Source organism: Mchenga conophoros, linkage group LG15 (assembly GCF_057382185.1).
Source record: "Mchenga conophoros isolate Kocher_MC1m ecotype Shallow Benthic linkage group LG15, M_conophoros_male_GT1.1, whole genome shotgun sequence".
NCBI lineage: Eukaryota > Metazoa > Chordata > Actinopteri > Cichliformes > Cichlidae > Mchenga > Mchenga conophoros.
In genome coordinates, this window is record NC_140540.1 from 2,055,068 (window position 1) to 2,081,655 (window position 26,588).

The 26,588-nt window shown below is 43.6% G+C and overlaps 1 protein-coding gene across 2 annotated transcripts in view; it reads left to right on the top strand.

The window, feature by feature from the left end:
• The window catches only part of flrt2 (fibronectin leucine rich transmembrane protein 2), a 50,804-nt gene that overhangs the window by 14,820 nt on the left and 9,396 nt on the right, over window positions 1–26,588 (top strand). Inside the window, exon 1 of one of the 2 annotated variants that reach the window (XM_085246433.1) lies at window positions 25,766–26,369. The exons of the other annotated variant lie outside the window; for it this stretch is intronic. The gene's annotated coding sequence lies outside the window, so the exon portion shown is untranslated. Of the gene's footprint in view, window positions 1–25,765; window positions 26,370–26,588 lie in introns of those variants that run through there. 2 annotated transcript variants of the gene reach the window in all.

A 26,588-nucleotide genomic window follows, 5' to 3' on the forward strand; every position in this document is an offset into this window, starting at 1 on the left:
TGCATAGGTTTCAATTTCAACCCTCTCAGCACATCGGCGATGTGATTGCTTCCTACTGCAATTTATTGCAGGCAAATTGAAAGATTCCAAGGCGCGAGTGGGCTTGCGTTGCTCCGGGCGCGCTGGGCCGGTTGCTTACACCTTTACTCCGTCTCCTCACACACAGACAGAGCTCCCTCCCATCTGGGTTCGTCAGAGTTGGAGTTATTGTAACCAAGTCTTCAGGAAAGAAGGCGGGTTGGGGGAGGAGGGGGGAGGTTTTCCACAGCCTAGAGGCAGGATGGCAGTGGTCCCATTAGCTGACCCCCAGGCAGGCCCTCTGGAGGCAGATAGACTTACCAGCGTCAGAGCGTAATACGCGCTGGGCGGCATCAAAGTGCTGCACCGCGGCAGCTGATAGCTTGTGGTGACATCGTGCCGTGGGACAGAACACTCTCCGCCATCATTACCGTGGATCCCTCACATCAGCTATTTATAATCAATTTTCCATCCCGAGCATATGGTGTTGAGAAAAAAAAGGGGGGGGCAACGAACAATAAAGGAGAGGGAACAACTGGAAAAATTACACAACAGGGACCGTTCGTATAAATGGACCCAGACATGTAAAAGTAACGAGCGGTTTAGGGAAGCTGTTTCTTTAAAAGCAGCTCTGACAGGAATAAAACCACTCGTTCCTAGTGGGTCGTGCTTCACAATAGTCTTTTTCAAATTTGCCTGTAAACTGTGGAAAGCCGCATCGTTATTCGCAACAAAACGGCCTCATTTTCAGGCACACACATCAGCAGCCGCGGGAGAAGCATTGTTCTGCTGCTCCCATCCTGCCTGTATTTATTATCAGGGGACTTTTTACACTCACATTACTCCGGGTATCACTTTACACTTTTTTTTCCATGTGTACTGAAAACCCACTCATGAGTGGAATTTGTTTTGCTTTGGTTAAATGTCAGTGGAGCCAAACTGTCAAGGGATGAATGCTGTAGAGACATGTACATCTTAGTATGCCCAGATGACAAACTGAGATGTGTGTGTGTGTTCACTCCCTCCCTGAAAGGATGAGCTGCAGCATTCTTGATCGAGGTGATGAACCCACATCACAGTGACATTCTGTCTAAGTGTGTGTGTGTTTGTGCGTGCCTGCGGTGTGATGTTTTGACTCTGACATGTTGATGTAGTAAAGGAAGGAGTTCAGCTCGGGCTGTGACTGTGACGGGGAAATATGACTAAACCCAGAGACGACGGAGGGTCAAGTGCTGCTCTTCTTTCCCCTACCACTCGACACTTATTCATGCACACAAGCTGAGGTCTGTGGCCCCGTGTGTCACAATAATAAGCCTGGAAGTGTAACTAGGTTCACAACTGATGCAGGTTAGGAGAAACAAATGGTGGTGCTGACCTTTGTGTTAATCTCTCTCATTTTTCAGCTCCGTCAGGCCCATCAGCACCATCAGATACGTGGTCTACAGCCACATTGTTGGGCCTCCTCGTAGATTCCTCGTTGCTCACTGTCATTCATGGGAGCACTGTGCCCGCCCCATCTCATGCTGAGTTTTTCTGCTTGTTTAGTTTGTTTGCCCCACGTGTCATTGATCCAAGGGGTTTGGTTACGTAAAGTGCAGATTTTCACACAAATTTTGTTTTGTTTTTTTTGGTGAGGCTGCACATAGAGGGGTTCGACCTCCAGCTACTCCCGTCTATCTGTTGAGGTGTCCTTGTGAAAGGAGTGCTTAATAAAAGTATAAAAACACTGTGTAAGCACCATTTAATTCATACAGAGTGCCATGTATGAATTATAATGTATATATAATAAACGCCTTCTTTTTTTTAATTGAATTGTAAAAACTTTTCATTCGTTGCCTACATGTTAGAAACGTCACTGCACTGTAACATTATGGTATCAAATTGTATCCATGTGATGGCTTCTTCTTCTTTGTAAAGCAGTGCAAGGCTGAAGTTTCACTCAGTTACACGTGTTTGATACTGCGCTCTTTTTTTCAAAGTTACTAAGTATCAAATATGTGAAAACTGACTAAAAGTATTTCTGGGGAAAAGAACTGAGTTTCCCTTTGCTACATTCTACACACACACACACACACACACACGTATATATTAGGGGTGCAACGATACTCGTATCGATATTGAACCGTTCGATACAGTGCTTTCGGTTCGGTACGCATATGTATCGAACAATACAAAATTTGTAATTTATTTGATCAACTTTCCTTCTGACGATGCTGTCTGTGTTGAGCGCTCAGTGGATCTGCGCTCAACTACTCCGCCTAGGCTGCACTGTCGAGCGCAGATCTGCTGAGCGCTCAACACAGACAGCATCGTCAGAAGGAAGAGCGCAGGGCAAGCTAGCGAGACAGAAGCTAAGCTCTCCTTGCAACGTGGCAAATTGAACCTCCCCCACCCTCATTCAGATCTGGCGTTTGGAACTATTTTGGTTTTCATGTGACGTATGACCCTGAAGGTAAGCGAGTCATGGACTAAAGTAAAACAGTATGTTGGATGTGCCATGCAATGCTCAATTACATGGTAGGAGCTAGTGTGTTAGCGCAGTTAGCTCGTTAACGTGTTGGCCGTCCAGCCCCACGCACGGGCGATCCGCGGTAGCTCGTTAACGGAGATTTGCTGTGTTGTGGCGTTAAGGTCATTTCAGATTAACGCTGACAGCACTAGTGGGAACACAACGAATATGACTGCACATTTACTCCGACAGCATCCTAGTGCAAAGACAAGTGGAAGCAGACAAAAACAACAAGTACGCATGCTACAAACTTTACCCGAGTCATTTAGACAGCCGTTAGCACAGGATTCTCCTTATGGGGACCTGATATGTTTAATATGCTGCTGAGAATATAGCCCAGAAGAAGCTATAGTATAGCTTTTATTTTGAAAGAGCCATTTCTCTGTAATAAACACTCTTTTCCAAAGATGAGCGATTCCTCAATCAGATTTATTTTTTTTATTACTTTGTTGTTTCAGCAACATTCAATTTAAAAACTGTACTTTTGAGTTAAAATATATATTTATAATTTTAATAAATACCAAACTAAAAAGGCATGAACATTTTTTTTGTATCGAAAAAATATCGAACCGTGACACCAAAGTATCGAACCGAACTGTGAATTTTGTGTATCATTGCACCCCTAATATATTCTGATTAATTTGTGATGAATTCATTTCACCTTATTTATATGGAATTAAACTATAATTATAAAATTTACATTTTATAAAAAAAAGCTTGTTTGAAAAACTAAGTTTGTGGTTTCCTGTGATCAGAGCAGCTGGTCGGTATGACAGGATGAGCTAACTGCATTATTATATGAAAACAATTTGAAGAGCAATTACTGAAAAATGATCAGCGACTTTGTAAATGACTATTTTCACATTTATGAGTGTTAATCAGACGTAAGAGACACATTTTTTTTTCCCACCTTCTATAATTCAGTAGCTGGGACGATCTGATTAACAGCAAAACTGACAGTAAATTTTCTGCATGGGAAAAATAAAAATAACCATTAATTTGATACAAAGGCAAAATCTGAACCTTTGACTCTGCTTCACGTTGTATCAGTGAAAGTTCAGGTTTTTGCTTAAACAGTGGAAAAATAGCTGTTTATGCACAAGTGCTAAAAACGAGTCTGTTGAACATTACGTCAGCGTGTGAGTGTGAATGAAGCTGGAAGTGTCGGGTGTTTGAATCCTAAATGAAATGATGTCAGTTTGAGGGCACAAACTGAAAGATGTCCGCTGATTTATAAACACAGCTGTAAAATGAGTGTGATCAGTGAAAAGCAGCTGAAGATGGTGAAAATGTTGGAAATGTAACTGACAGTGCAACAAAAATGATCCTTTAAAACGACAAATTGTTGGACAGTGGTGCAAATAATGATCATTACAATGCAAAAGAAAATAAAGTCGTAGAAACAAAGTCATCAGTGACAGGTGCAGCACAACAGCAGCTGACCTTCAACGACACGGCACCAAACACGCAAATGAGGAAATTAATAAAAAACCAAGAAAAACAAACTAATAAAAAATCTTTTAAGCTTCTTGCAGAAAGACAGAGATGTGAGTGGAACCGCAGCTAATCAATTAAAATCCTGATACTTCAGGTTTTTAGACCAAAACAAACTAAAATGAAATAAAAGTTTAAAAAGTGAACTTCACCAGGAATGCAGTGAAAGAAATCACACAAAACAGCTCTGCTGACCTCTTTTGTATTTTAAAGAATCAAAACAACAGAGAAAAGATGAGAATCGTGAAATTAAACACCAACAAGGATTCCAGTTTATGGTGAATCTTTCCACGTCACGCAGGATTGTTTCAGGTGTTTTTACAAATACTGATTTTTTTTTTTTTGCAAAACTCTGCAAAACTGAAATCTTGCAAAGTTTATAACTGAATCTGACAACCTTAAGCAAACAGAGAAAAAGCATCCACCCTCCTCTACCACTGTGGACAGCCATTGCAACCTCAGTGTTACTTAAAACGACAGGACAGTGTCAAAGTTAATATTTGGGACACAGTCCTCAGTATTCATGGATTACATTTGCAATAAGAAGTTAAGTCCCCGCTAAATTAAAAGAAAAGGTTTTTTGTCTTTTGAATAGGACATTATGGAATAAAAAGTTCCAAAAATATTCAGACATTTAAACAACGAGGTTTTTTTTTTTTAAAAAAAGCCATTGAGAGAAGCAGCCTGGGATCATTATACGACCCCAACTCTCATCGAGGCTGAGCTTCCAGGACTCAGAGCCCTCCCTGTGCTCTGCCTACACTCTGGAGTTATGCGACCAGTTGATGAGTAGCTGTGTCAAGTTGGAAGGTCCTTGGCAAGAGGCCTTGGGCACCACTGGAAGACTATCAGAGTGCAGAGTCATTAGAAATCCCTCATTCTCGCCCCTGTGTGTAAACGGCCCCGCGGCCTCCATCTGAACGAGCCCCGAGGAAGGATCTCCTCCGTCGGGCTGAAATTGGATCGTGCAGAGAGGAGGGAGCTCTGGGAGCCGAGAGTTAGCGAGGAAGAAAAAGAGAGAGAGAAAGTAATATGCTCCTATTTATTGACTCGGCTGCAGAGATCACTGCACTAAACTGTTTCAAAGGAGGTGTAGTTTGGGGAGTTTGTCCCATAAGCACTGCAGGCATTAGAGGCATGACAAGTTGCCTTCATAAAAGCCTTAAGTGGCTTTTCAGAAGGAAAACTCAATTGGAAATGTACTTAAACAAATACCAGGTCAGCTATATGTTTTTGGTTTGTTTTTCCCGGAAATCGTATAACACGAGCAAAATGTGTCCCCAGGGAGAAACTGTGTGCACGCTGGGCTCTTGGAATAATGATTAAATATATATGTTTAATAAATATCACCTAAATGTCTAATACGAAACCGAAAGAATGAAATCCCAACAACTTCCTCATCGTATTTTATAGAGGTGGGAATCACCATACATCCCACGATACGATATTATCACAATACTTAACTCACGATACGATATTATTGCAATTTTTAAAAATATTTTGCGATATTCAGATTCTGTACATGAAGGTAAACTTTATCAATATTAATTTTATCTAATATCAAAGTCCACACTCAGTCTTTCTCTCATTTCAGTTTTATTGTTGACAAGCTGAACGGTTTGTATTAGTCGAGCTATTCTGAACTATGCAATTTATGATAACTATGCAGCCCCTTCAGCAACTGAAGAATTTGAAAGTAAATTAAAACAAAATATGATTTTACATTAAATAAAAAAGTTTTAAACTTAATTAAAATAAAACATGTCTTAAATTTAAATAAGTAAACTGTCATGTTTATTGCTGCCAAAAAAAAAGTTAAACACATTTGGACAGTGAAGGAATGTCAGGGTTCTTGCTCAGAAAAAGGATCAACATGCTCTGAAGTCAGAGCACAAAAACCTTTTTGTAACAAAATATCGATTTCTGCTGTCCCTGTATCGATACATTATTAGCAAACAAAATATCACGATACTACACAGTATCGTGATATTTTGTTTGTTAACCTGACCCAGACTCTCACTGAACTTTTCATTTTATATCACCTCTTAAAATCAGGATAATCTTGAAATTAAGGTGAAGTGAAGGAACATATTTGGACTAACGAGCGTAATGTCACCACTGGTCCTTAACACTTAAAAATGTTGTTAAGACAGCAAGTATACCACAACATAATGAGGCGACCTATCTTTGTTGCCATGGCAGTAGTTATAATGTAGCTTACGCTTGACTGTCAAAAGAAATAACGATTTTTGCACAGAGACACGAAAGTGAAAATCTGATTCCCACTTGTGTTTTTATGTATTCTTTCATGAGTGAAGAAAGAGCGGCAGCCGTGTGTGTGTGTGTGTGTGTGTGTGTGTGTGTGTGTGTGTGTGTGTGTGTGTGTGTGTGTGTGTGTAATCAGTTCATTTAATTAATTGTTGCAGAGGGATACATGTGGACATTGGCAGAATATCATCTAGACGGTCAAGGACCTGAACATTATGTCTAAGTGCTCAAACAGAAGCACATCAGTTAGAAAGTCTCGTGTGGGTCGTCGTACCTCCCAGAAAACAGGCTCCTGTTCAAAAACTGTTCTGGCCATAAATGTCTAATTTAATCCGTCATTTACAGCATCACATGTACTGTGTGCTGGTGTGGCTTCACAGCACCACAACTGCTGCGCTGAGTTTGCATATCAAACCCACGTCTGTGCTGCAACAATAGAAGTGGAACGAGACGATGCAGAGATTGTGTGCAATCGCCAAACGCTTTATGTTCACCAGACGAACTGAAAGTATGTGCGTCGTAAAAGTGCTCCGCAACGGAACGAGTGAAAACAGTCCGCATTAAATACGATAATGAGCCGTGCGATTAAGTCACATAAAGAAAGGAAAATAGGATACACGTGTTGTTTAAAGAAACGATGGCGTGCGTGAGTGATGGCAGGCGGTTTCTAAACGCTTTCTGAAAACAAAAAGAAACGTGACATCCGGGGTGGAAGGCGCCGAGCGGAACAGATAAAAGACCAAAAGGTTTCTTACAGCAGAGCAGCACCTTTACACGTTTTCCAGCAAAAATAGAGCAGGAAAAGGTATTAGCACCTTTCCTCCACACACACCTGTACTCTTCATTAAGTGCCAGAGTGTGAGTAATGCAGCGTTTGGCCTTGGTGCTTGAGAGTGGTAGCTTTATTTTACACCAGTGTACTTGTGTTTGTGCTGCACGTGGGCAGCAGTCCGAGCTGTGGAAAAAGAAAAAAATGTTTTATTGGCATGAATAAAGAAGGCTGATTGCAGAGGAAGAGGAAGTATGAGAGGTCGGCCGCCAAACAAGCGAGAGAGGAAGAAAAAACAGAGGTTTATAATTAAATTCTGAGAGGAAGCCTTGTCATTGAGGTAGGCCATGTCGAGACATTAGCAGGGCAGCGGATGGCTGCGCACTTTTTCACCTTAAAGGCAGCGGCAGCCAAGGAGGTGACAGAGATGTGCACTCTCCCTGCTTTTACTCCTATTACTCCCGGCAACGGCAGACAAATGTGCAAATGCCATTTGCTTTCCAAGGGTATTATCAATGTGCAAGGACCTTAATGCCTCTGGACACAGCTGGATAGACCAGCTCCGACCAGCCAAGAGCAACAAAGCACTGCGGCTACCTCCACACGCACACGGCTTTTTTTTTCTAAACCAGAATTTTATTTTTTCCGGTTGTTTTTGAAAACACAAAATGACGTCAAGAGCACCAAAATCAGTTTTTCCTTGTCAACATATAAATGCAAAATTTTATGAAAGTTTTCACTTTGGAAGGATTTTCTGAAAAGCTCCGTTTTCACTGGTGTAAAATGGCGTTGACGTTTACACAACAGAGCCACAACACGTAAAAACATAGTGGGGTGCATGTGGACAGCATCACGTCCATCACGTGTATGGTTAATATATAAGCGTGACCTGATCTGTTTCCTTTCTTTCACTTTCACATTAAATATCAACAGTCTCATGGAAAAATGTGAAATAGTCACAAAAAGCAATTATTTGTTTGTGTTGTCGAGAGTCAGCAAGACTTTGAACCTAATTTATTTCAACAGGAAGAATGATTCATGTCATGGCAATGATCATATTTCTTTATTTAACTGAGTCTCTTTCAGTCACAACTAATAACACACTTGAATTATAAAAATTTTATGGAACGGCTGTGTGCAGGCAGGAAAAGGACCCAAAGTGCAGACTCCGGAGACAGACGTGAACTCAAAAAACAGCTTTAATGTTGAACTCAAAGTAACAAACTTCCAAAGTACAAACATTAACGCAGGCAGGGACCCCCAAAACACACAGCATAAGGGAGGGTAGATCAGAGTAGATCACAACACTGACAAACTGAAACACAGGGCTTAAATACACAGAGGGAGCAATCAGGGAATGGGCAACAGGAGGGAGACACAGCTGGGGCAAATCAGGCCTGACGAGACAAAGGAAGCAAAACCAGACACATTAACGTGAGACATGGACTTTCAAAGTAAAACAGGAAACATAACACAGACTCACAGGCAAGCACTATAACAACGGGACCAGAGACGTGGGACCAGGGCAGACACAGACACTGACTGGACGTGGGGATACAGCAGACAGGGGAGACAGCAACTATGGAACACAGACAGAAAAGCAGAACACTAAAACTCTAACCAAACCCCACCCAGAGAACCTAAACTAAGAATAATCCTAAAACCCGTAAAGCAAAGCTAGATTATAATGAAATAACAAAATCAAAGAACCAAAAACACAAAACACTGGGTCGACGACCCAGGGACCCTAACAAAAAATCTGTCTGTGGGATTCAAACTGAGGTAAACGGCCAACTTAATTCATACAAATCACAAAGCTCGCTCTCTTGTCTCAAACTGTGGATGTTTTTGCCATTTAAAAGTGAAAACCTTTATTTTGTGTGCATTGACACAATTGATTTCTACCAGACTGACAGATACAAACACAGAGGTCGAAGTCAGACGTAGCTCTGTCACAAAGAATCATCCGACTTCAAAAGGTTACATTTTTTTAAGTAAAAAATACTGCAAGCTTCTATGCAGTATTATATAAAGTTGAATATAAAGTTTTACATACAAAACAATATTCACATCTGGGTGCACAGTAAACATCCATGGCTGGAATCACTGAGGCCGTCGATGTTGTGATGCTAGCTCGTCTTTCTAACAGTACATGTTTTAATCTTTGCCGAATTACAACATATGAAAGACATCAATAACTTTTCAACCTTTTTCCCCTAAAAAGTCATTTTTTTGCCCAAAGCATGAGGTTGTGTTTAGGGTTGGGCACTTTGGTCTCATGGGGTTAATTGTTTGTTCGATCAAGCCCGTCAAGGGTTGTTTTCCCAGGAGAGGAACAGCCAGCTTGTTCTTTGTTCCTCGTGTTATAGTCTTTGAAAAACAGCGGAGGATGGATCAACATTGAACGTTTCAAGATGACTAAAGTCTCGTTTTAGTATTGACACCATCATTAGGGTAAATAGCAGAAAATGGATCGATCTAAGGCTGTGTCCACCAACAGTACAGCGCATTAGCTACAAACAAAATAACATTATCGGTGGAATTATTTGGCGTTCTGGCTCTGCTATTGCACACTGACCCAAACACTACGACTCCGCTGGTGTAAGCTGATGCAAATCTGCACTTTTTGTTACCATTTTGTCTTTTTTGCATATTTTTTTCTAGTTGAAAGATTCAGTTTCACCTCACTGGGAACAACAACAAGCAGGCGGTGTGTGTGTGTGTGTGTGTGTGTGTGTGTGTGTGTGTGTGAGAGGTGCTGTGATAAAGGGCATTCCTGATGTCCCCACTGTTTCTGTACTGGCAGACTGTGTGTTTGTGTGTCCGTCTGTCCGTGTGTGTGTTTATCAGTCTGAGACCAGTTTATGTGCTCTACTGTCTGTTTGTCTGCGAGTGTATCAGTCAGCTGGGTGTATTTGTTGTGTGTGTGTGTCTTTATTGGAATGTTTGATGTTTGCATTTCTGTGTGTGTTGATCAGGGAGGACGCACATGTGTGTGTGTGTGTGTACAGCAGGAATAAAGCGCCCCATTGATAAGAACAAGTTCTTCTTGTTAATGTATCAGTAGAGCTGGACCCATGCCAGAGCTGAAGTCCCAGGGGAGTATTTCTGCACAGCCCCCGCTGTGACACGGCAGTTACTGTTCACACACACACACACACACACACACACACACACACACACACACACACACACACACACACACACACACACACACACACACAAGGCTAGATAGCCCAGGAACCAAACATGTGTTAACACTCTTTCCAAGAGATACATTGAAGAGGATATTGAGCAATGTTTCGTCTTCCATCTCTCCGGTGGACGCCTGCTCTGCAGCCGTCTAAAATGCTTCCATGTGCAGTCCCTGCATTCCGCCTACCTTTCTGGATCATTCCGAGACTATGCCTGAAGATACCCGATACCCGGGGGAAAGCAGATAGTCATGAGAAATACCTGCTAGCTCTTAACAGTTTTAAATAACACGGGGGGAATTTTTGCCTTCCTTGTTTTTTTGGTCAGGCACATGTGCCAGCTATTGTTTTTCCTCCCTTATACACCAGGGAGATGGAGCCAAGGCTGTTTTATGACAGTCATAATCACCACCCCTGGCAGCTGCATAGGGACATCAGCTCCAATCGGCTGTTGCGGGGCACACCTTGTTGTCAAATAAAAGTGTCTGGATGAAGGTCGGCGGGAGAACAAAGAAGTTCAGTGTGCAGAATAAGCACCTACAAACTCCCACCGGTGCACAGCGAGCATGCTCTGCCTCGCGGCCATTTGTTTAACCGTTCCAGGCCACTGTGGATGTTGTAGAGACGTCCGTGCACGCGGTCTGTGACAGCAGGGGCTATCAGTGTAAATCTGTGCAGAGACACACAATTAATCACATCGGCGTGTTGAACAAGTGGCTCGCCCTGACAAATGCATGCGGGCAGCGGCCGCTGGGAGCGAAACATAGTATTTAGTGTACAAATGACATTCCATCAAGGTGGCGTTTAATAAAAAACAGGCACGCTCTCATACAGGACACAGGGGAGCGTATTCAAAAGAGGCCTGTTGTTTGGTGCGCACACAAGGGTTTAGTGTACTGCAGCCCAAATTTAGCTCGTTAGCATCATCCTCGTATCGTTTGAAATTGTAAATACATTTACACTTTTGTTAACTTGCCCGTTTATCACAAGATAAGTATTTACTGAGCACAAAACGCACTTTTAAAGGCAAGCGGGCAAGTTTTATTTTCCAGATGGCTTTGATATAGATCATAGCGGTGTCACCGCCGAAGCATGCTTTCCATTACTGGGAGCATTTAAAAGCTTTACCTCTTAAGGCTAATGCAAAGTGACAAATCCAAAGGGGTTCAAACAAAGAAAGGCAGCAGATCTTACAAATGGAATTGTCCCCATGGGCAAACCACATAATATTCATATCAAACCCGATACATCCACCATTTGAATTTCTAACCATGCAATCAGGGGCTTTGCCAAGTTAGTGAATACGCCGTGATGAGTGTGACGATAAGAGGGGACCAACGGGGCACTGTGGCTTTTGTGAAAGACTGCGCTCTCATTAGCCATCAAACATCTCGAGTCGGTATAAAATATTAGCTCACAGGCAGTAAACACTTCCTGTGCTGCAGAGCCTGGAAATCTAATTTGATAAGTGGGAATGGTGGTTTTTTTAAACTGTTCGCAAGAGCAGCTTTTCACTGGTGACAGGATGTACATCGCAGTCACACTGAGACCTTACAATTATAAAATATTATCTATCTCAAATAAATGCACTTTACAGTCGAGGCATTTGATGCATTCTGGAATTTTCTTTGGGCGTTCCCATATGGAAAAGATAAATAGAAATCTTATAAAGTTTGTGTCTGTTTTGTGTGAAACTTGTATGAAAAGCATACAAGAGTGAAAACAGATATAAGACCCATTGAAAAATTATATAATGAAACTTGTATGTTTTGGATACTTAGTAAAACAATGTATGAAAGTAATGAGAAAGTGGCCACTTTCATGAGTAAATCATATACGTTTTTACTAGTTCTCTTCCATATGGGTTGACTGCCCGTTTTTGCTCTACATGTTGAGGCCTGGGCTCTGGGGAGGCCGATCCATGACTGAGTTGTTTTTACTCATGTTTTCTGATTATTATTTTTTTAGTTTTAAAGTCCTAAGATTCAGTTTTCAGTAAACATTTTATAAAAATGTGTTTTTCTGTTTTATGTAATTATCTTATTAAAACCACAGCCAATACAGCCTTCGTTCTCACAATATCATATAATTGATTGTCCCAAGAATCAGAACAGAATTGGGGGAAAAGGCTTTTTTCTGCCCCTTTAATGTTGCTCCTAATTTGATCTGTTATTGTTTACAACTCTCAGGATGTTTGTTACATATGAACAGATAGATAATAATACACGTTACAGTATTACTGCCGACAGCAACTTAAAAAACAAACTTACTCGTGTCTGCAGACAAATGAATCCTGTCACCTCGCCTCGATGACGCCTGACGTTTACGTGATCCACCGTGTCGACACGAGTCCGATGCAGCCAGCTGGCAGGACGCTGTGGCCGATGTCACTGTGGTCAACGCTTTCGTATTACTTAAAAAAGGCCGTTGGCGCCTGTTCGCTCCGTCCCTTTCCTTTAGCGCTGTTATTCTGGGCAGTGGGTCTTATAAATAACTAATAAAGACAAATCCGTGATGTATTCATCTTAATGCACAGTGGCAACAGGAGCAGGTGTGCTGGCTTATTTCTACCTTTTGTAGGACAGCGCAATTAATCTGCTTTGTGCCAGGTTAAGAGCAGCGAGAGGGATGTGGAAAGAGACAAATGAAAAACCAAAAGGGAAAGTCATGAATTTTACAGTGAACTCAACCCAACGAGCACCTGACCTCGGTTACCTTTACACTCACACCTCCATCGAGAATCACTTCCTTAGAAAATAAGAGGCACCGGTGAAGTCGCCTGTTCCCGAAATAGAAAAACAATGAAGATAGGTGACGCTAGGCGTGTGTGTGTCGGAGAGAGGGTAAAGTGGGGAGATATTAGCCATGTGTGATTCATTTACAACAGCATGCTTCAATTAATCTGGGCAGGGTGGCAGCACCGGGGTTGGGCCCCGTGCCACCTGAGCGAGAAAGGAGGAGTGATCTGTTGCTCAGCGAGGGATGAGCGATGAAAACAGATGCCTTCGAATCGATCGCTCTGCTCTTCCTCTCTCGCTGAGCCTCTTTGTTCTCCCTCTTCACGGGACGCGAGGCCAGAAGAGGCTCGATGAGACGCTCTGAATCACCGGGCGTCCCTGAAGCACCCTGAGAGGAGTGCTAATTCTCGTGTAGGCGTTCACCTCTAGAGACGCCCTCGGGGTGTTTCATGAGAGTGAGGTGGGCAGGCTGCGGCAGTTAGTGGAAGCAGAGCAGGGAGGCAGGGAGAGGAGGCAACCAGACCAAGGGGCAAAAACCACAGCGACCAGATGGAAGTGCAGATTGTTTTAAGGGGCTACTGCCTCAGCAAAACCACGTTTACTGAAATCTCATGTTTGTGTTTTAGGACATAGTGAGCAGCACTTTGGGATCCTGCAAAGAAGAAGATTTAAAAAAGCGGTCATGTGCACATCTCATGTTGTTTAATTTCAACTCCAAAATAAGAGCAAAAGAACACTCGCCAGGCTTTTTAATACCATAACGCATGAGGTTACACTGAAGCTCGCCAAGTCCAATAGTGTGATTGTTGCAAGAATAAATAAAGTGGAACAAAAAAAATGTGATGATGATGAATTAACCAGAGGAAAGAAACGTATATTAAGACACAGGATAAGGATATTAAATTACGGCACTTGATGGGAAAAGACAAGCAAACGGCATCGGCGTGGCAGAGGATTACCGGCTGTAGCTTAGTGGTGTCTGACAGCGTAATTATATTTTTAGCTGACTGTTTTGTGAGCCGTTTCACCTGCCTTCTGATGTAATCTGGATTTATCCAAAGTCCTGCCTCACGCATCGGGGGATTTTTCACACCCAAAGGGCGAGAGGAGGGCTAAAACGGATAATAGGAGCCTTTCGCACATCCACCGCAATGCCTACTTTTTGGATGTACCGCAGGCTGAAGTGTCTCCTCGCTTCCCAGGCAATTAAACATTTCCACGAGGAATAGAGATTGGCAGAGTGTTTAATCTGAAAGTGAAGACGTGGGAGCACATAAGCAAAGAGGAAGTGAAGAACAGCCTTCGCGTGTGCGTCTGTGCCTGGCGTGCGCGACTGTTTGGATAATTTAAGCTGCTGAATTAAAAAAAAAGGAAGCAATGATCGTAATAAGGACGACAACAACAATTATCTCTTCATTTTACTCAGGGTTATTTAAATAAAGAAGGTTTACAATGAAACCCCCATTATATGCTTAGGTAGTGTAATTATCTTTAATTAAAATATAGCAATTAATAAGTGTCTCAGGTCGTGCGAGCATAAATTGTCTCGAGACGTCCTCCACTTGGCTCTAATTTGAAATGGTGCATTAATAAATCAGCTGTCAGAAGAGGAAAAGGTTCAGGGGACTGTGGTGTTTTGGTGTTCCGGGGATTTAGTTAATTAGTTGGAGGGGAAAGCCAAAGATAAACACAGATTGTCATTCAGCACAGGCAGAGCCTTTAAGCAGCTGCTGAGACCTGATCAAATCAAGTTGGTGGTCAGAGCAGTGAAGCGCTGCAGCGCATACTCATCTTCTTAGGTTGCTACCGATCCAGTTTGGCAAAACAGTGTTTTATTGCCGAGTTCCTCGTTTTCAGACACTGAAAGTTTCATTTTATTCACGTGCAACATGAAAAAGAGAAATATGTGCGGGGCTCATTGGATGCGTAGCAGTCCTTGTGTTTCACGACATAAAGTATTTGTCATCTTTACTGTAAACCAAGCTTGTAATTGTGTTTTGGCAGCTCGATGAACTTGTTCATTGGCTTTGCACTCATTTACCGTTGCTGATATCAAAGTCTAGATTCTCTAACTTTTATGAGTCAGCCAAAAAAATTCCTACATTTCCCATAATGCAACCCAATAATATCATTGGTATGTCCACTTCTTTAAAAAACAAAGAGTATGTTTTGGGCGAAGGCCGAGGCGACCCTGAAAGACACCACCCAAGTGTTTTCTCTTATAAAATCAGTGGAGTGGCCTTAACTGTTTTTAATTTTATTGCACTTCTACAAAGTTATTTCTCCGCTCACGTGGGCATGTGTCTGGCTGAAACTGAATCACTAGCAGGCTTTCAGTCCTTAGTATGAAATGAACCTACATTTCCCATAATGCAGTTAAATATTACCTCACAGAGAAGCAGCTCAAACTGTTTCATCAGTGTTGCAACCCTTTGTGTACAGAATAATGTGCACGTGACTTCCTCCTCGCAGGCAGTAAGGCCGTCATGACCCGTGTGATGAAATAAGTCACGAGTTGTACCTTGTCTCTGGTGTGGTAACTGTTGTGATCTTTTGAACCTGTTGAACTGATTGCATCTTTCTTCAGTCAAAACAGGCGTTTGCTAACGTGTCACATGAGTGACCAGCCTGCATCAGTCATCATGGAGTGATGAGCACTGATTCAGGGTCTGGCTATGGGATTGTGCAGTGCCTGGTTCAGTGACTCATAGATGTACGGTACTTAGAAGTGTTTAGCCTGGGAGGCAGGAGCGGCCCTGAGACCCTTTTCCACCCACCCAGAAGACTTCCTCTATGCTCCGTGCAGAAGGGGAAATTTAGCCCAGATGTGACTTCAAACAAAAGAAAAGCTGCAGGGATTGGAGGTGGGATCAGGCCCATCTTTCGCGTGACCCCGAGACCTGCTCCTTCCTGGCATCTGTCTATTTTTCTCCTCTACTGTTCTTTCTCTGCTGATCTCTTGTAAGTTTCTCTCTCGCGGGTCTTTTTACTTTTACTCCTAAACATCCTGGCTGTTTTTAACAAGCCTGCGCTGTGTCAAGGAAATCCTGCGAGGAAGCACATTTTTCACCAAATAAAGTGAAATTCCAGGATTTGTAAAGTTGAACACACTTCAAGCCTTTTAGATAAAAACAGCTACATGAAGTTGGCCTGCTTTACGCTTTTCAGCCGGGTATTTTATTTCTTCTCAGAAATATCAAACGAGCTGTGGGGGTGTTTAAGAAAAGGTTCAAACGTGAAGATAAAACATATGTAGTCATGAAATATCAGAATAAAAATTCTGCAGTCGTTCTTCTTTATTTCCCTTGTGAAGAAAAAAAGAAACTTTTTTTTTTTCATTAAAATGACAGTTTTTGGCTTTAAATGTGTTTTGAACGCTCTGGTATGACAGTGCACTGTTCTCCTGCCAGTTTCAATTCTTAGTAACTTCCTTACTCCATGAGAGCCTGACGTCATCTTTAAAAATGCAAATACTAGCAGCTCCGTGAGGCTCCGCCTAAACACGAAATGCTAATAAGGCAAAGTTCACATGCGTCACAGTGACAAAGCTAACGTACTCGTGATTACTGTTCTGTTGTTCACACCGTGGATCTGTAGTTTCACAGGGATCGTTCAGAATACATGGAAATGTGACGCATTTTTTATAAACAGGGTTGAGATGATAAAGTTTAATTTTAATTTTTTTTTATTTCATATTTTTAACAGGTTGTGAAAAAAAAACAAATGATCGGAGCATCAGAATTTCAGGCAGCAGCAACCTGACAGCAATCACCTTTGACCACTGCAATCATCTTCTTATACAAAGTTTCTCTGGCTGAACTTCCAACAACTAGTTCTGATTTACAAACGAGTGCCATTAAGGGAGCCGTGTCATAAATCCTTAACTGACCTGTTAGCATAGATTAGCAGAACACTCGCCTTTCAGGCACGTTTTGCCCTGCAAAAAAATGATTGAATATAATTTAGTTTTGTTTCAGTTTTTAAGGAATTACTGGAATAGCTCTCCTAGTTTGGCTTTTAATATGTTCATGGCAATTACAAATGTTTACCTGGAAGTTGAGTGTCCGACACACTCCACCCCTGGCAACTCTGGCTGATTGGGACCCACACCCAGTTTCACACCTTGGCTCAGGCGATTAGAGGATCATCAGGGGTCCTTTTGTCCCTCTGTGGGGGGTCACTCCCACTGGGTTTAAATCTGGGACTCCCCACCATTTGACCTTAGAACTGAAGAAGCTTCTCAGATGAGAGGTGAAACGTCTTCAAGCAACTTAAAGGAGTCCAGACGCTTTTCTTTGCAAGCTCCTTTGACTCCACCCCTAGGGCGACTTTTGATCTCGAGCTGATTGAAAAGGTCAACCGGTCTCCAAACAATCACGGTCTGACTTGGATTCAATGCTGACACTCTTAGACAGTTTCGTAATAGTTTGCAAATAACTGCAGACATATTGCCAGCCCGTTGCAGTCAATTGGAGTGAGTCTGTGCCGATGAGCCCGAGTCAGCTATATGAATATGTATTTAGTATTTAGTATTTAGTATTTATTTATTTTATTTTATTTATTGTCATTGTCAAGAACAATGAAATTGCGTTTGGGGCTTCCATACAACCCAAAAAAAAGAAGAAAATAATAAATACCCCTTAAAACCCAAGTGTACATATTTAACCCAGTGTGACTCCAATGCAATAAGACAATCCTTAGCAATAATGTTCGTAGAAATTCAGACAAAGACCTGAGAAACCTGACAAAATACAACAATGCAACCCATTCAATATTATTGTACTGTGAGATATGATATCAGATATGATAGTTATCTATTTAAGAAAGAGGGGGGGGGGGCAGGAGGGGGAAGAGAATAAAGATATGATGCACCAATGCAGACCAGTTCATTGCTATTAAGAAGTTGGATATGGTTATTGTCCGTGAGAGGGGGGCAGAGAGTTCAGGAGCCTCACAGCCTGTGGATACAGGCTGTTGGCCAGTCTGGATGTTCTGGCCTGTATAGACCTGTACCTTCTCCCTGAGGGCAGCAGATGGAAAAGGTGGCGCGCAGGGTGATGTTGGTCCCGCAGGATACTGTGCACCCTCCTCAGACAGCGAGTGGGGAAGATATTACTGATCTCTGGCAGACTTGTTCCAATAATTCTGCCAGCTTCTTTCACCACCCGCTGGAGTGCTTGCTGATCGGCCTTGGTGCAGCTGGGGAACCACACTAGAAATCCATACGTCAGAACGCTGCTGATGGCACAGTTGTAGAAGTTCAACATCAGAGATCTGGGAATGTGTGCACTCCGCAGTCTCCTCAGGTAGTAGAGGCGCTGTTGGGCCTTCCGTACAACTGAGGTGATATGGTTGCCCCAGGACAGGTCCTCGGTCACAGTTACCCCCAAGAATTTAAAACTGCTCACCCTCTCCACCGCCTCACTGCCAATGAAGAGAGGCAGATGGTTGTTATGACCCCTCTTCCGGAAATCTACAATGATCTCCTTGGTCTTTTTGGTGTTTAAGACCAAGTTATTGTCGTGGCACCATGACTCTAGTTGTTGCACCTCTGTCCTATAGTTTGTCTCATCATTGTTGGATATAAGTCCGAGCACTGTAGTGTCATCTGCAAACTTAACAATGAGATTGGACGCGCAGGAGGAAATACAGTCATGGGTGAAGAGAGTGTATAGCAGAGGGCTCAGGACACACCCCTGAGGGGCACCGGTGTTGACCACAAGGGTGGAAGAGGTGTTCTTACCCACTCTGACACTCTGTCTACGGTTAGTGAGGAAGTCCACAATCCAGTTGCACAGAGAGGAGTTAAGTCCCAGTTGGTGGAGTTTGGGACGGAGTTTGTATGGCCGGATGGTATTAAAAGCCGAGCTGTAGTCTACAAAGAGGAGCCGTGCATAGGTGTTCCTGTGCTCCAAGTGCTTCAGTAATGTGTGCAGCACTGTGGCGATCGCATCCTCGGTTGACCGGTTCTCCCTGTATGCAAACTGGTGCGAGTCCAGGGATGGTGGAAAAGCAGCTCTGATGTGTTTAATGACCAGTCTCTCCAGGCATTTGGCGGGAATGGGGGTGAGTGCCACAGGTCTGAAATCGTTCAGACATGTGACATTTGACTGTTTTGGGATGGGAACGATGGTTGCTGCTTTGAAACAGGATGGTACCAGTGAACAGGACAGCGAGGTGTTATATATAGAGGTGAAGACGTCCGCCAGGTCCGCAGCACAGTCTTTTAGCACCCGGCCCAGCACTCCATCCGGCCCGGCCGCCTTCCTGGTGTTAATGCTCCGGAACACACGCCTCAGCTCATGAGTGCTCAGGACCGGAGCAGGGTCGGTTGAGGGGAGAGGGGACAGGACAGGGTCGGTGTTCTCCCTGTCAAAACGGGCATAAAAGAGATTTAGATCCTCAGCCAGAGTAGAACTGTCGGCTGAGGGTGATGGTGTTCTTCTTTTGTAGTCCGTGATAGCCCTGATGCCCTCCCAGACCTGCCTTGGGTTTGTGTTGTTCTCAAACCTGGCCTCGATAATTAATCTTCTAAGGACCATTAAAGTTTGATTGTTTGCTCCAGACAAAAATATGTCAGCAGCTATCAAAGTGCTGGAGCAACAAGGCCATAGCAAGGCCAAAAAAGCAGCAATGATTGGAAAACTACTTATGTCTTTATTGCTCAACAGAATATTTTTAATCGGGATGGTCTTGAAGGCTTTGGAGGATTGAAGAAATAAAGAAAAGTATTTTCACTCTGTGAGCAGATTGCACTGCTGTAGTGCTTTGAGACGCACTGACTGCAACATACTGGCAGAGATAAATATCACAGACCTGTTGTGTAAACTAAAGTAAAGATTTCCCAGGGTGGACGGCACCTTTTAAGATATTTTTCACAGCAGCGAGCAGCACACGTCAGCAAAAAGGCCGCCACTCATCTTCACAATTAGACACTGCACGGCACTCGTCAGTGGTATTAAATCGTAGAAGGGCAGCGATGACATGGCAGCCACATATCAAGAACCAGTCCTCTTTTGACCTCCTTTGATTTCAAACCACTCTGCCCCTTTTCTCCCCCTACACCCCCTCCGCTCCCCCTTCCTCTGCTGCTCTCTCCCCCATCCCTCCCTCAGCAGAACTACAGGGGCTTGCTTGTTGTCAAGTCAGTGTTTTTACAGCCTGGCATTAGCACAGGGCAGCATTCAGTCAGGACCCTGCATTCACTCTGGCTCCCCTATAATTCACATGCTCACGTTGGAGCGCGCTGCCTTCGGTGCTACTCGTGAAACGACCCTGATTGAGCCGCGACAGTTCCGCTGACCATTTTGCTAATTTTATTAAAGCAACTTTTATTCCTCGCCGATAAATCTTTTTACATTTTAAATGCCAACACGAAACAGCCCCCATGACATTAAAGAGGCAGATGGAGTGGAGCTGGATTCGTACAGGACGCTGTGCGCTTGACTTTTTCCTCCGCTTTTAAAGAGGGCCTGTTATTATGCTCGTTTCCAGCTCCATAGTTTCATTCTTGGACTGCACCAGAGTAGCTTTGCATGATTCATAGTTAAAAATAATCCTCTTTTTTTCACCTTTTGTTTTTATGATGGGTGCCTGTGGCTAATCGGAAGGTTGGCGGTTCAATTGCTGATCCGGTCTGCATGCCAAAGTATCCTTAGCCAAGATGCTGAGCCCTGATGAGTTCATCCTAGTATGAATGAGTGCGAATGTCATTGATACAAAAAAATACTTGTATGAGTGTGTGTGTGAATTATTGACTGAATAAAGTAGAAACGCTTTATATGAGAAGAAGTCCCATTACCTTATACGAGACCTTGGTGCGCCCCAACATCTGCTATTTAAAAAACAAGCTTTTTTGGTTTCCTAATCTTTCCTTTAATCTTCCAACCTTTGTTCTGATTGGCTGCTCCTGGCAAAGAGAAACCCATGTTTCAGATGTCAGGATGCTCTAAATGACATAATCCAAGGCACAAATTTAAAAAAAAATTTTTTTTGTGTTTGTGCCTGTTAAAAAATCGAAAGATCAAAAAGTTAAAAGTGGTAAAAAAAAGCACTAAATCTGGAGGGGTTAAAGAGTTTGTTCACAGCCCCCTGCCTCCTCTCAGCTCACTCCTTGGCGATATAATATACATCGTGTTGTCGGCCAAGTTATTTCCCTTGGCTGTGAAAAAGCGGCCCTTCTAGGAGTCGCGCCGTGCTGTTAGATGCATGTGGATTGATAATCGACGAGGGCAAACATAATTACATTGCCTGAGAAATTAATGAACGCATTGATCTCCCACTCTAAACCTAATCAGCATATTTTTCTTTAAGCCACTGGAATCTGGAGCGGCGGGCCCCCAATTGCATCACAGCTCGCAATATTACTGTGGTTTCCCACAGTTAGTGCTTTTCAGAGATCCTGCCAATACGTGCACGGAGGTTTTTAAACACTGATGTTGTTGCCACCTTTGAAGTGCCTTTCGGTGTCCAGATGTAAATTCATGCAGGGAGAAACGTGATAAGCTAATGATGTCTCTCGGGGACTGCAGCTAACATAACCGTGGGATAAACATATCTGCATATCTAAGTGGACTTTCCCCCCACGCTTCTCCTTCCTCTGCCCTCCTTTAACACTGTTTGGGGCCCTGAACAGGAGCAGATGGACAGAGCAGGCTTTGATGTGCGCTCGGGTCATGTGTGTATCTGCAGTTTTATCAAGGTACACAAGCGTGCAGAGTAAATACACCACACCAAAAAAACTAAAATCCCTGGGAAGGTCTCTGGGCAAGTGAAGGGGAATTTCCACTTCCAGTATGTTCCTGCATTTGTCCGATATAGTTTCAAACACATGCAGAAGGAATCCTGATGAATTTGATCTGCTGCGACTCTTATTTATTTATTTTGCAGGTAATTTTACATCTGACCTCTGCTCTGTTATTTTGCTTGACAACAATGAGCAAAACCAAATTAACAAGCCAGATAATGGCTTCAGCGTATTTGCCCATAGCCCCCCCCCCCCCCCCCACCCACCTTCCTTTGCTCATCTAAATGTCTGTCATTTCATCCCCATTTGTGTGCTCGAGAGAGAACGAGACATACCGCCGCGCTGCAGCGACCGTGAACGTAGCACACTGCTGCAAAACACGTCCATCAAGGAGAAAATAAAAATAGGCTGTTTCCTCTAAATTCACTTTATCAATAATTCATGGCGTGCGGAGACGCTTGATTTATGAAGGAATTAAATGTTGTGGACTGGGCCTCGCAACGGCCGCCCATCTGTCTCGGGGACGCGGCGGACAAAATTAAACGTGAAAGGCAAACGCGAGAACAACCGAATCATCTCGTGGAAGGACTGTAGCTTTTAGAAGACTTGAGCGACACGTGCTCACCGGACAGGCCTGACTGGACGATATGACGGGGGTGATTAAGCGGGAGCTGCCCGATTTGTTGGAAAGGTTGTTCATGACTTATGTGCGTTGTTGAAATGGGTCACCGCAAGTCCATCATTAATGCTCTCTGGCAAATGGAGGCAAAGATCAAAGGCAGGCGCACCTGCTGACCTGAACGGCTTCCTGACCCCGGCTCCGCCTCACGCAGCACACAGATCATGACAGCTTTTAGTATTTCTAAGGCAAAAGCTGACATTTAAATGCCTCCTCTTTTGTTAGTAATTTATATTTCTTTCCTGTGAAAGCTAATATAAATTAGAATGACATCCTAGCAGGATCAGACCGGTTTTGCCTCTGACATGTTTGCTAGCCCTCCGAGGCGACGCACTGCAAACCTCTGCCGTTCATGAAAGACACACATCATAGCCTACAAATGCTGTTTGCATGTTTCCCTACCATCTCAGGCACAAATCAGCTGTCAAACCTTTTACGACTTTCAGCGCTCTGCTGTTTAGACTGCAGTTCACTGAGGACGGGGAAACTAGCAAACTACTGCTAGTCAGCCTGCCTTTGCACGGTTGGAGAACACAGAGTTGACACTACAGGATAAATTCCAGTAGATAAATAATTGGAATGTAACATATTATGGTTTTGTATATGTGGATCAATACTTACATGGGCAAAAGGAGAGTTATAAGCAGGTGTTCCCATCTTACCATCACATGGTAACATAGTAACAATTGTAACAATGTCAGACTGCTGGTTTACTTAGAATATTTCATTCAGAACGGGAGGCCGAGCCCTTGGCTTTCAGGTCCTTCTTCTTTTAATAATAGACTTCAAACTTTCCTTTTTGATAAAGCGCATAGTTATGGCTGGATCAGGTGACCCTGAGTCCTCCCGTAGTTACGATGCAATAGCTGTAGGCTGCTGGGAGCTTCCCATGAAGTACTGACTGCTTCTTCTTCACTCACCTCGTTTCACTCTCTCTGTGTTTAGACACCACTCTGCAGGTAATCATTAGTTATTATAAATCTCTGGCTCCCTTCCTCGGTGTGTCTTTTGTCCTGTCTCGTTGCCCTCATCCCCAACCGTCGACGGCTGCGCCTCATTTTCTTCTTTTTAAAAAGGTGTTTTTCCTTCCTACAGTCTAGAAAGTGTTACCTCACAGGGGGTCGTCTGATTGTTAGAGTCTTTATTTTACCTTGGGATGACTGTTGTTGGGATTTATGTATAAAACTGAATGGAATTCAACTAAAAATTATACCACATATATGCATGTAGTTATATTTTTGTTTAGCTGCAGCCATGTTGGCAGTTGTGAATGCCTAGCATTGTGGCGTTTGCTAACAGTAGCGCAGAGTCATAAAGTCAGCAAATTATTTGGGAGGTTATACAAAGAGGATTGGAGTTGTCTGCGCTTCCTAAGATCAAAACCATTATTGGAGCCTGTCTACGATTATGTTGTCTATGTTTTACGACGCCGTGGAACTCGAGTACATCACAGTTGCCTGTATGCTGCTGCTGAGTGACCGTCTCTGTAAAGTTTCCCATTGGTTGGTTTTTATCTGTACATCTTTGCTGGGGCTGGTTCGTCCTTATCTCTGCATATATGTGTACAAAAACATAAACGGTATAGCCTGCACTCTCCCAGTATTACACAAACATTTGTCCCCAGAGTCAGAATTAGGGAAGAAAAAAAGCTTTTAAATGTGCTGCTGCTGTTTCCTGGAAGGATTTACAGAATGAGCTGAAAGGTCGGATTCCATGACAAAATTCGTATCTTGTACTTACATAAACTACTGTTTAAATATTATTGTTGCTGCTTTTCTTGTCTTCTGTTGACTTAAAGTTACTCCCAACACGTCTGTGAGTTGCCTAACCCGTCCTGTCAAAGCTGACTTGAAGCGAGAGTTGACATGATTCATTTAGTGGCTTCTCCTCGTTTCTGCCGTCCATTATCGTCTTCTGACTTTATCTTTTGGCATCTAACCACAAACCCGAACCATTTAAAGAGCGTTTTGCAGCTTTGCATGTTTTCCTAGCTTCAGGTGCACAACTGAAAAATATATTTGAAACACAGGTAAATCAGGCCTTCTTACGACAATAACACGTGGAGTGATACAAGCTGACTGACACATTTAAATCGTTGCTATTTGTGATACCTTTATTAGTTATCATTAATAATAATAATGATTGACATGGTAGTTGGCTTATTTTCATGTCAATCACTTCACACTGAGTTAGCTTTAAACATATTATGCTAAGTCACATGTCACACATTTGAAGCAGAAAAACATGGAATCGTTTCATGTCTGTGGAAGGTTATTCCCTCTGGTAGCTTTGACATTTCTTTCATCCGAACATAAAAACAGTACAAAAGTTGGCCTTTCACAGGAGAATGAGTCACAACCCTGAATCAGACCTCTTCAGCAAAATGGCGTCAGAAGCTCATCTCACAACAGGACCTGAGTGTGGCAACAGCAGGCCACCTGTTTGCTAACATTAGCCACTTTAAGCTGTTAGTCATTAACAGCTAGCCAGGCTGCAACACACTCACTGTACTTATGAGTGTGACGTATGAATTTCATATACTTTAAACGTCCTCACTCATGCACACTTTACGTGGGCATGAGTGAGAGAAGCGTCACGTGAGCAATTAGGCAAAGTTTGGCGCACTGATACACGAGGAGCGTTAGCGCACGCCGGGGACGTGCGCGGGCACGGCAGCAGTGCCCCGGTGAGCCGGTATTAACGCCAGGGTGCAATGTAGTCTGATGAAATTACCGTGGCTGTCAGCGCCTGTCTGGAAGCTTTGAGGCAGTACAAGAGAGTGGCTGCGGGCAAAGATGAAGCCGTACTTTTGGGCTTAATTATCCAGCTTTAAGCTAATTAGAGGAACACTTCACAAAAAGAACAGGGGTTAAAGAGGCCTAAGACATTACAGCGGGCCAACAGAACAGCACAGAAGCACCGTAGCTAAAGAGAAAGCCCCATTTGCCTGACACTGGAAATTAAAATCCAGGATGATATAGAAGGAAAGGCAGATTTTTTTCCTTTTGCTTTTATTTAGCGGGAATGTGACTCCAGGACTAATTTCGGAATTTTGTGATTAAAATGAAAGTGTGTGTGTGTGTGTGTGTGTGTGTGTGTGTGTGTGTGTGTGTGTGTGTGTGGTTGGGGAGCTCGGATCTGACATCAGTGGCGAGGGTTAAGGTAGGCCGGGCAAAATAGCGTGTGTGGGGATAGAGTGTGTTTGAGAGACAAACTATTTTCTGCAGTGTGAGGGCAGCGGGGAGGATCTGTGGCTTAAAGCCATCACGGAGCCGCTCTGGAGGAGATGCATTCTTTATTCTGAGGAGGGGAGGAGGGACAGGAGAGAGAGGGGGGGAGAGAGAGAGAGAGGTGAGCGGAGAAGGCACGTCGCACTATCAGCTGAATCCATCTAAGAAAACAACTCGCAGGGAGTCCGGGTCTGAGCTGCGCCAGGCACTGAAAGGCAAGTCTGACCTCCCCACCAAAAACAGCGCACAGGACGGACGCAGCTGGCCGTCATGGCCCGTGGCGGATCAGGCGGCGGACAGTTCGGCGAGTGCGTCCTCACCGTTCGGCCAGAGTGTGGAAGGCGAGAGAAGTGCCCCCTGCCGCTGTCTCCGGTGCTTTTGCGCCGCTCACGGTGTTGAGTCGAAGCGGAGGGAGCTCTCCTTTTAGAAGCTGGGAAAACGCAGGAGAGAAAAAAAAGTACCGACGGCAGTGCGGACGGACTCGCAGCCACATCCGAGAGACACACACGGGGAGGCAGAAGGGGACATAACCCATGCGGGCAAATATGCTCCTCCGTAGAGTCGCCGGGTTCGAGCTGCTCGTAGGAACCGACTCGCACAAACGTCGCCGAACAGAGCTTTACGCACGGGTTTGCAGCAGGACCGCATGAAGGACGGAGGCGTAAAGACGGGGGAAAAGTTGACTGCGGTTGCGGGGTTTGCGATGGATAAAGGCTCAGCAAAGGTACGATGGATGCTTTTCGGTCAATAATGAAAGTGTGTGTTAAAATGCAGCTTTACATCGGGCCCGGGCTGCGTTTAAACGAACCACTTTTCACTCGAAATTCATTATTCCAGCGCAGAAAGCGTAACCGAACCCACATCCAGCAGAACTACGTATGGTAAGGAAAGGCGTTCGGGTTCCCAGACACTTTTAGAGAGAAAAAGCAAAGGAAAAACGGTT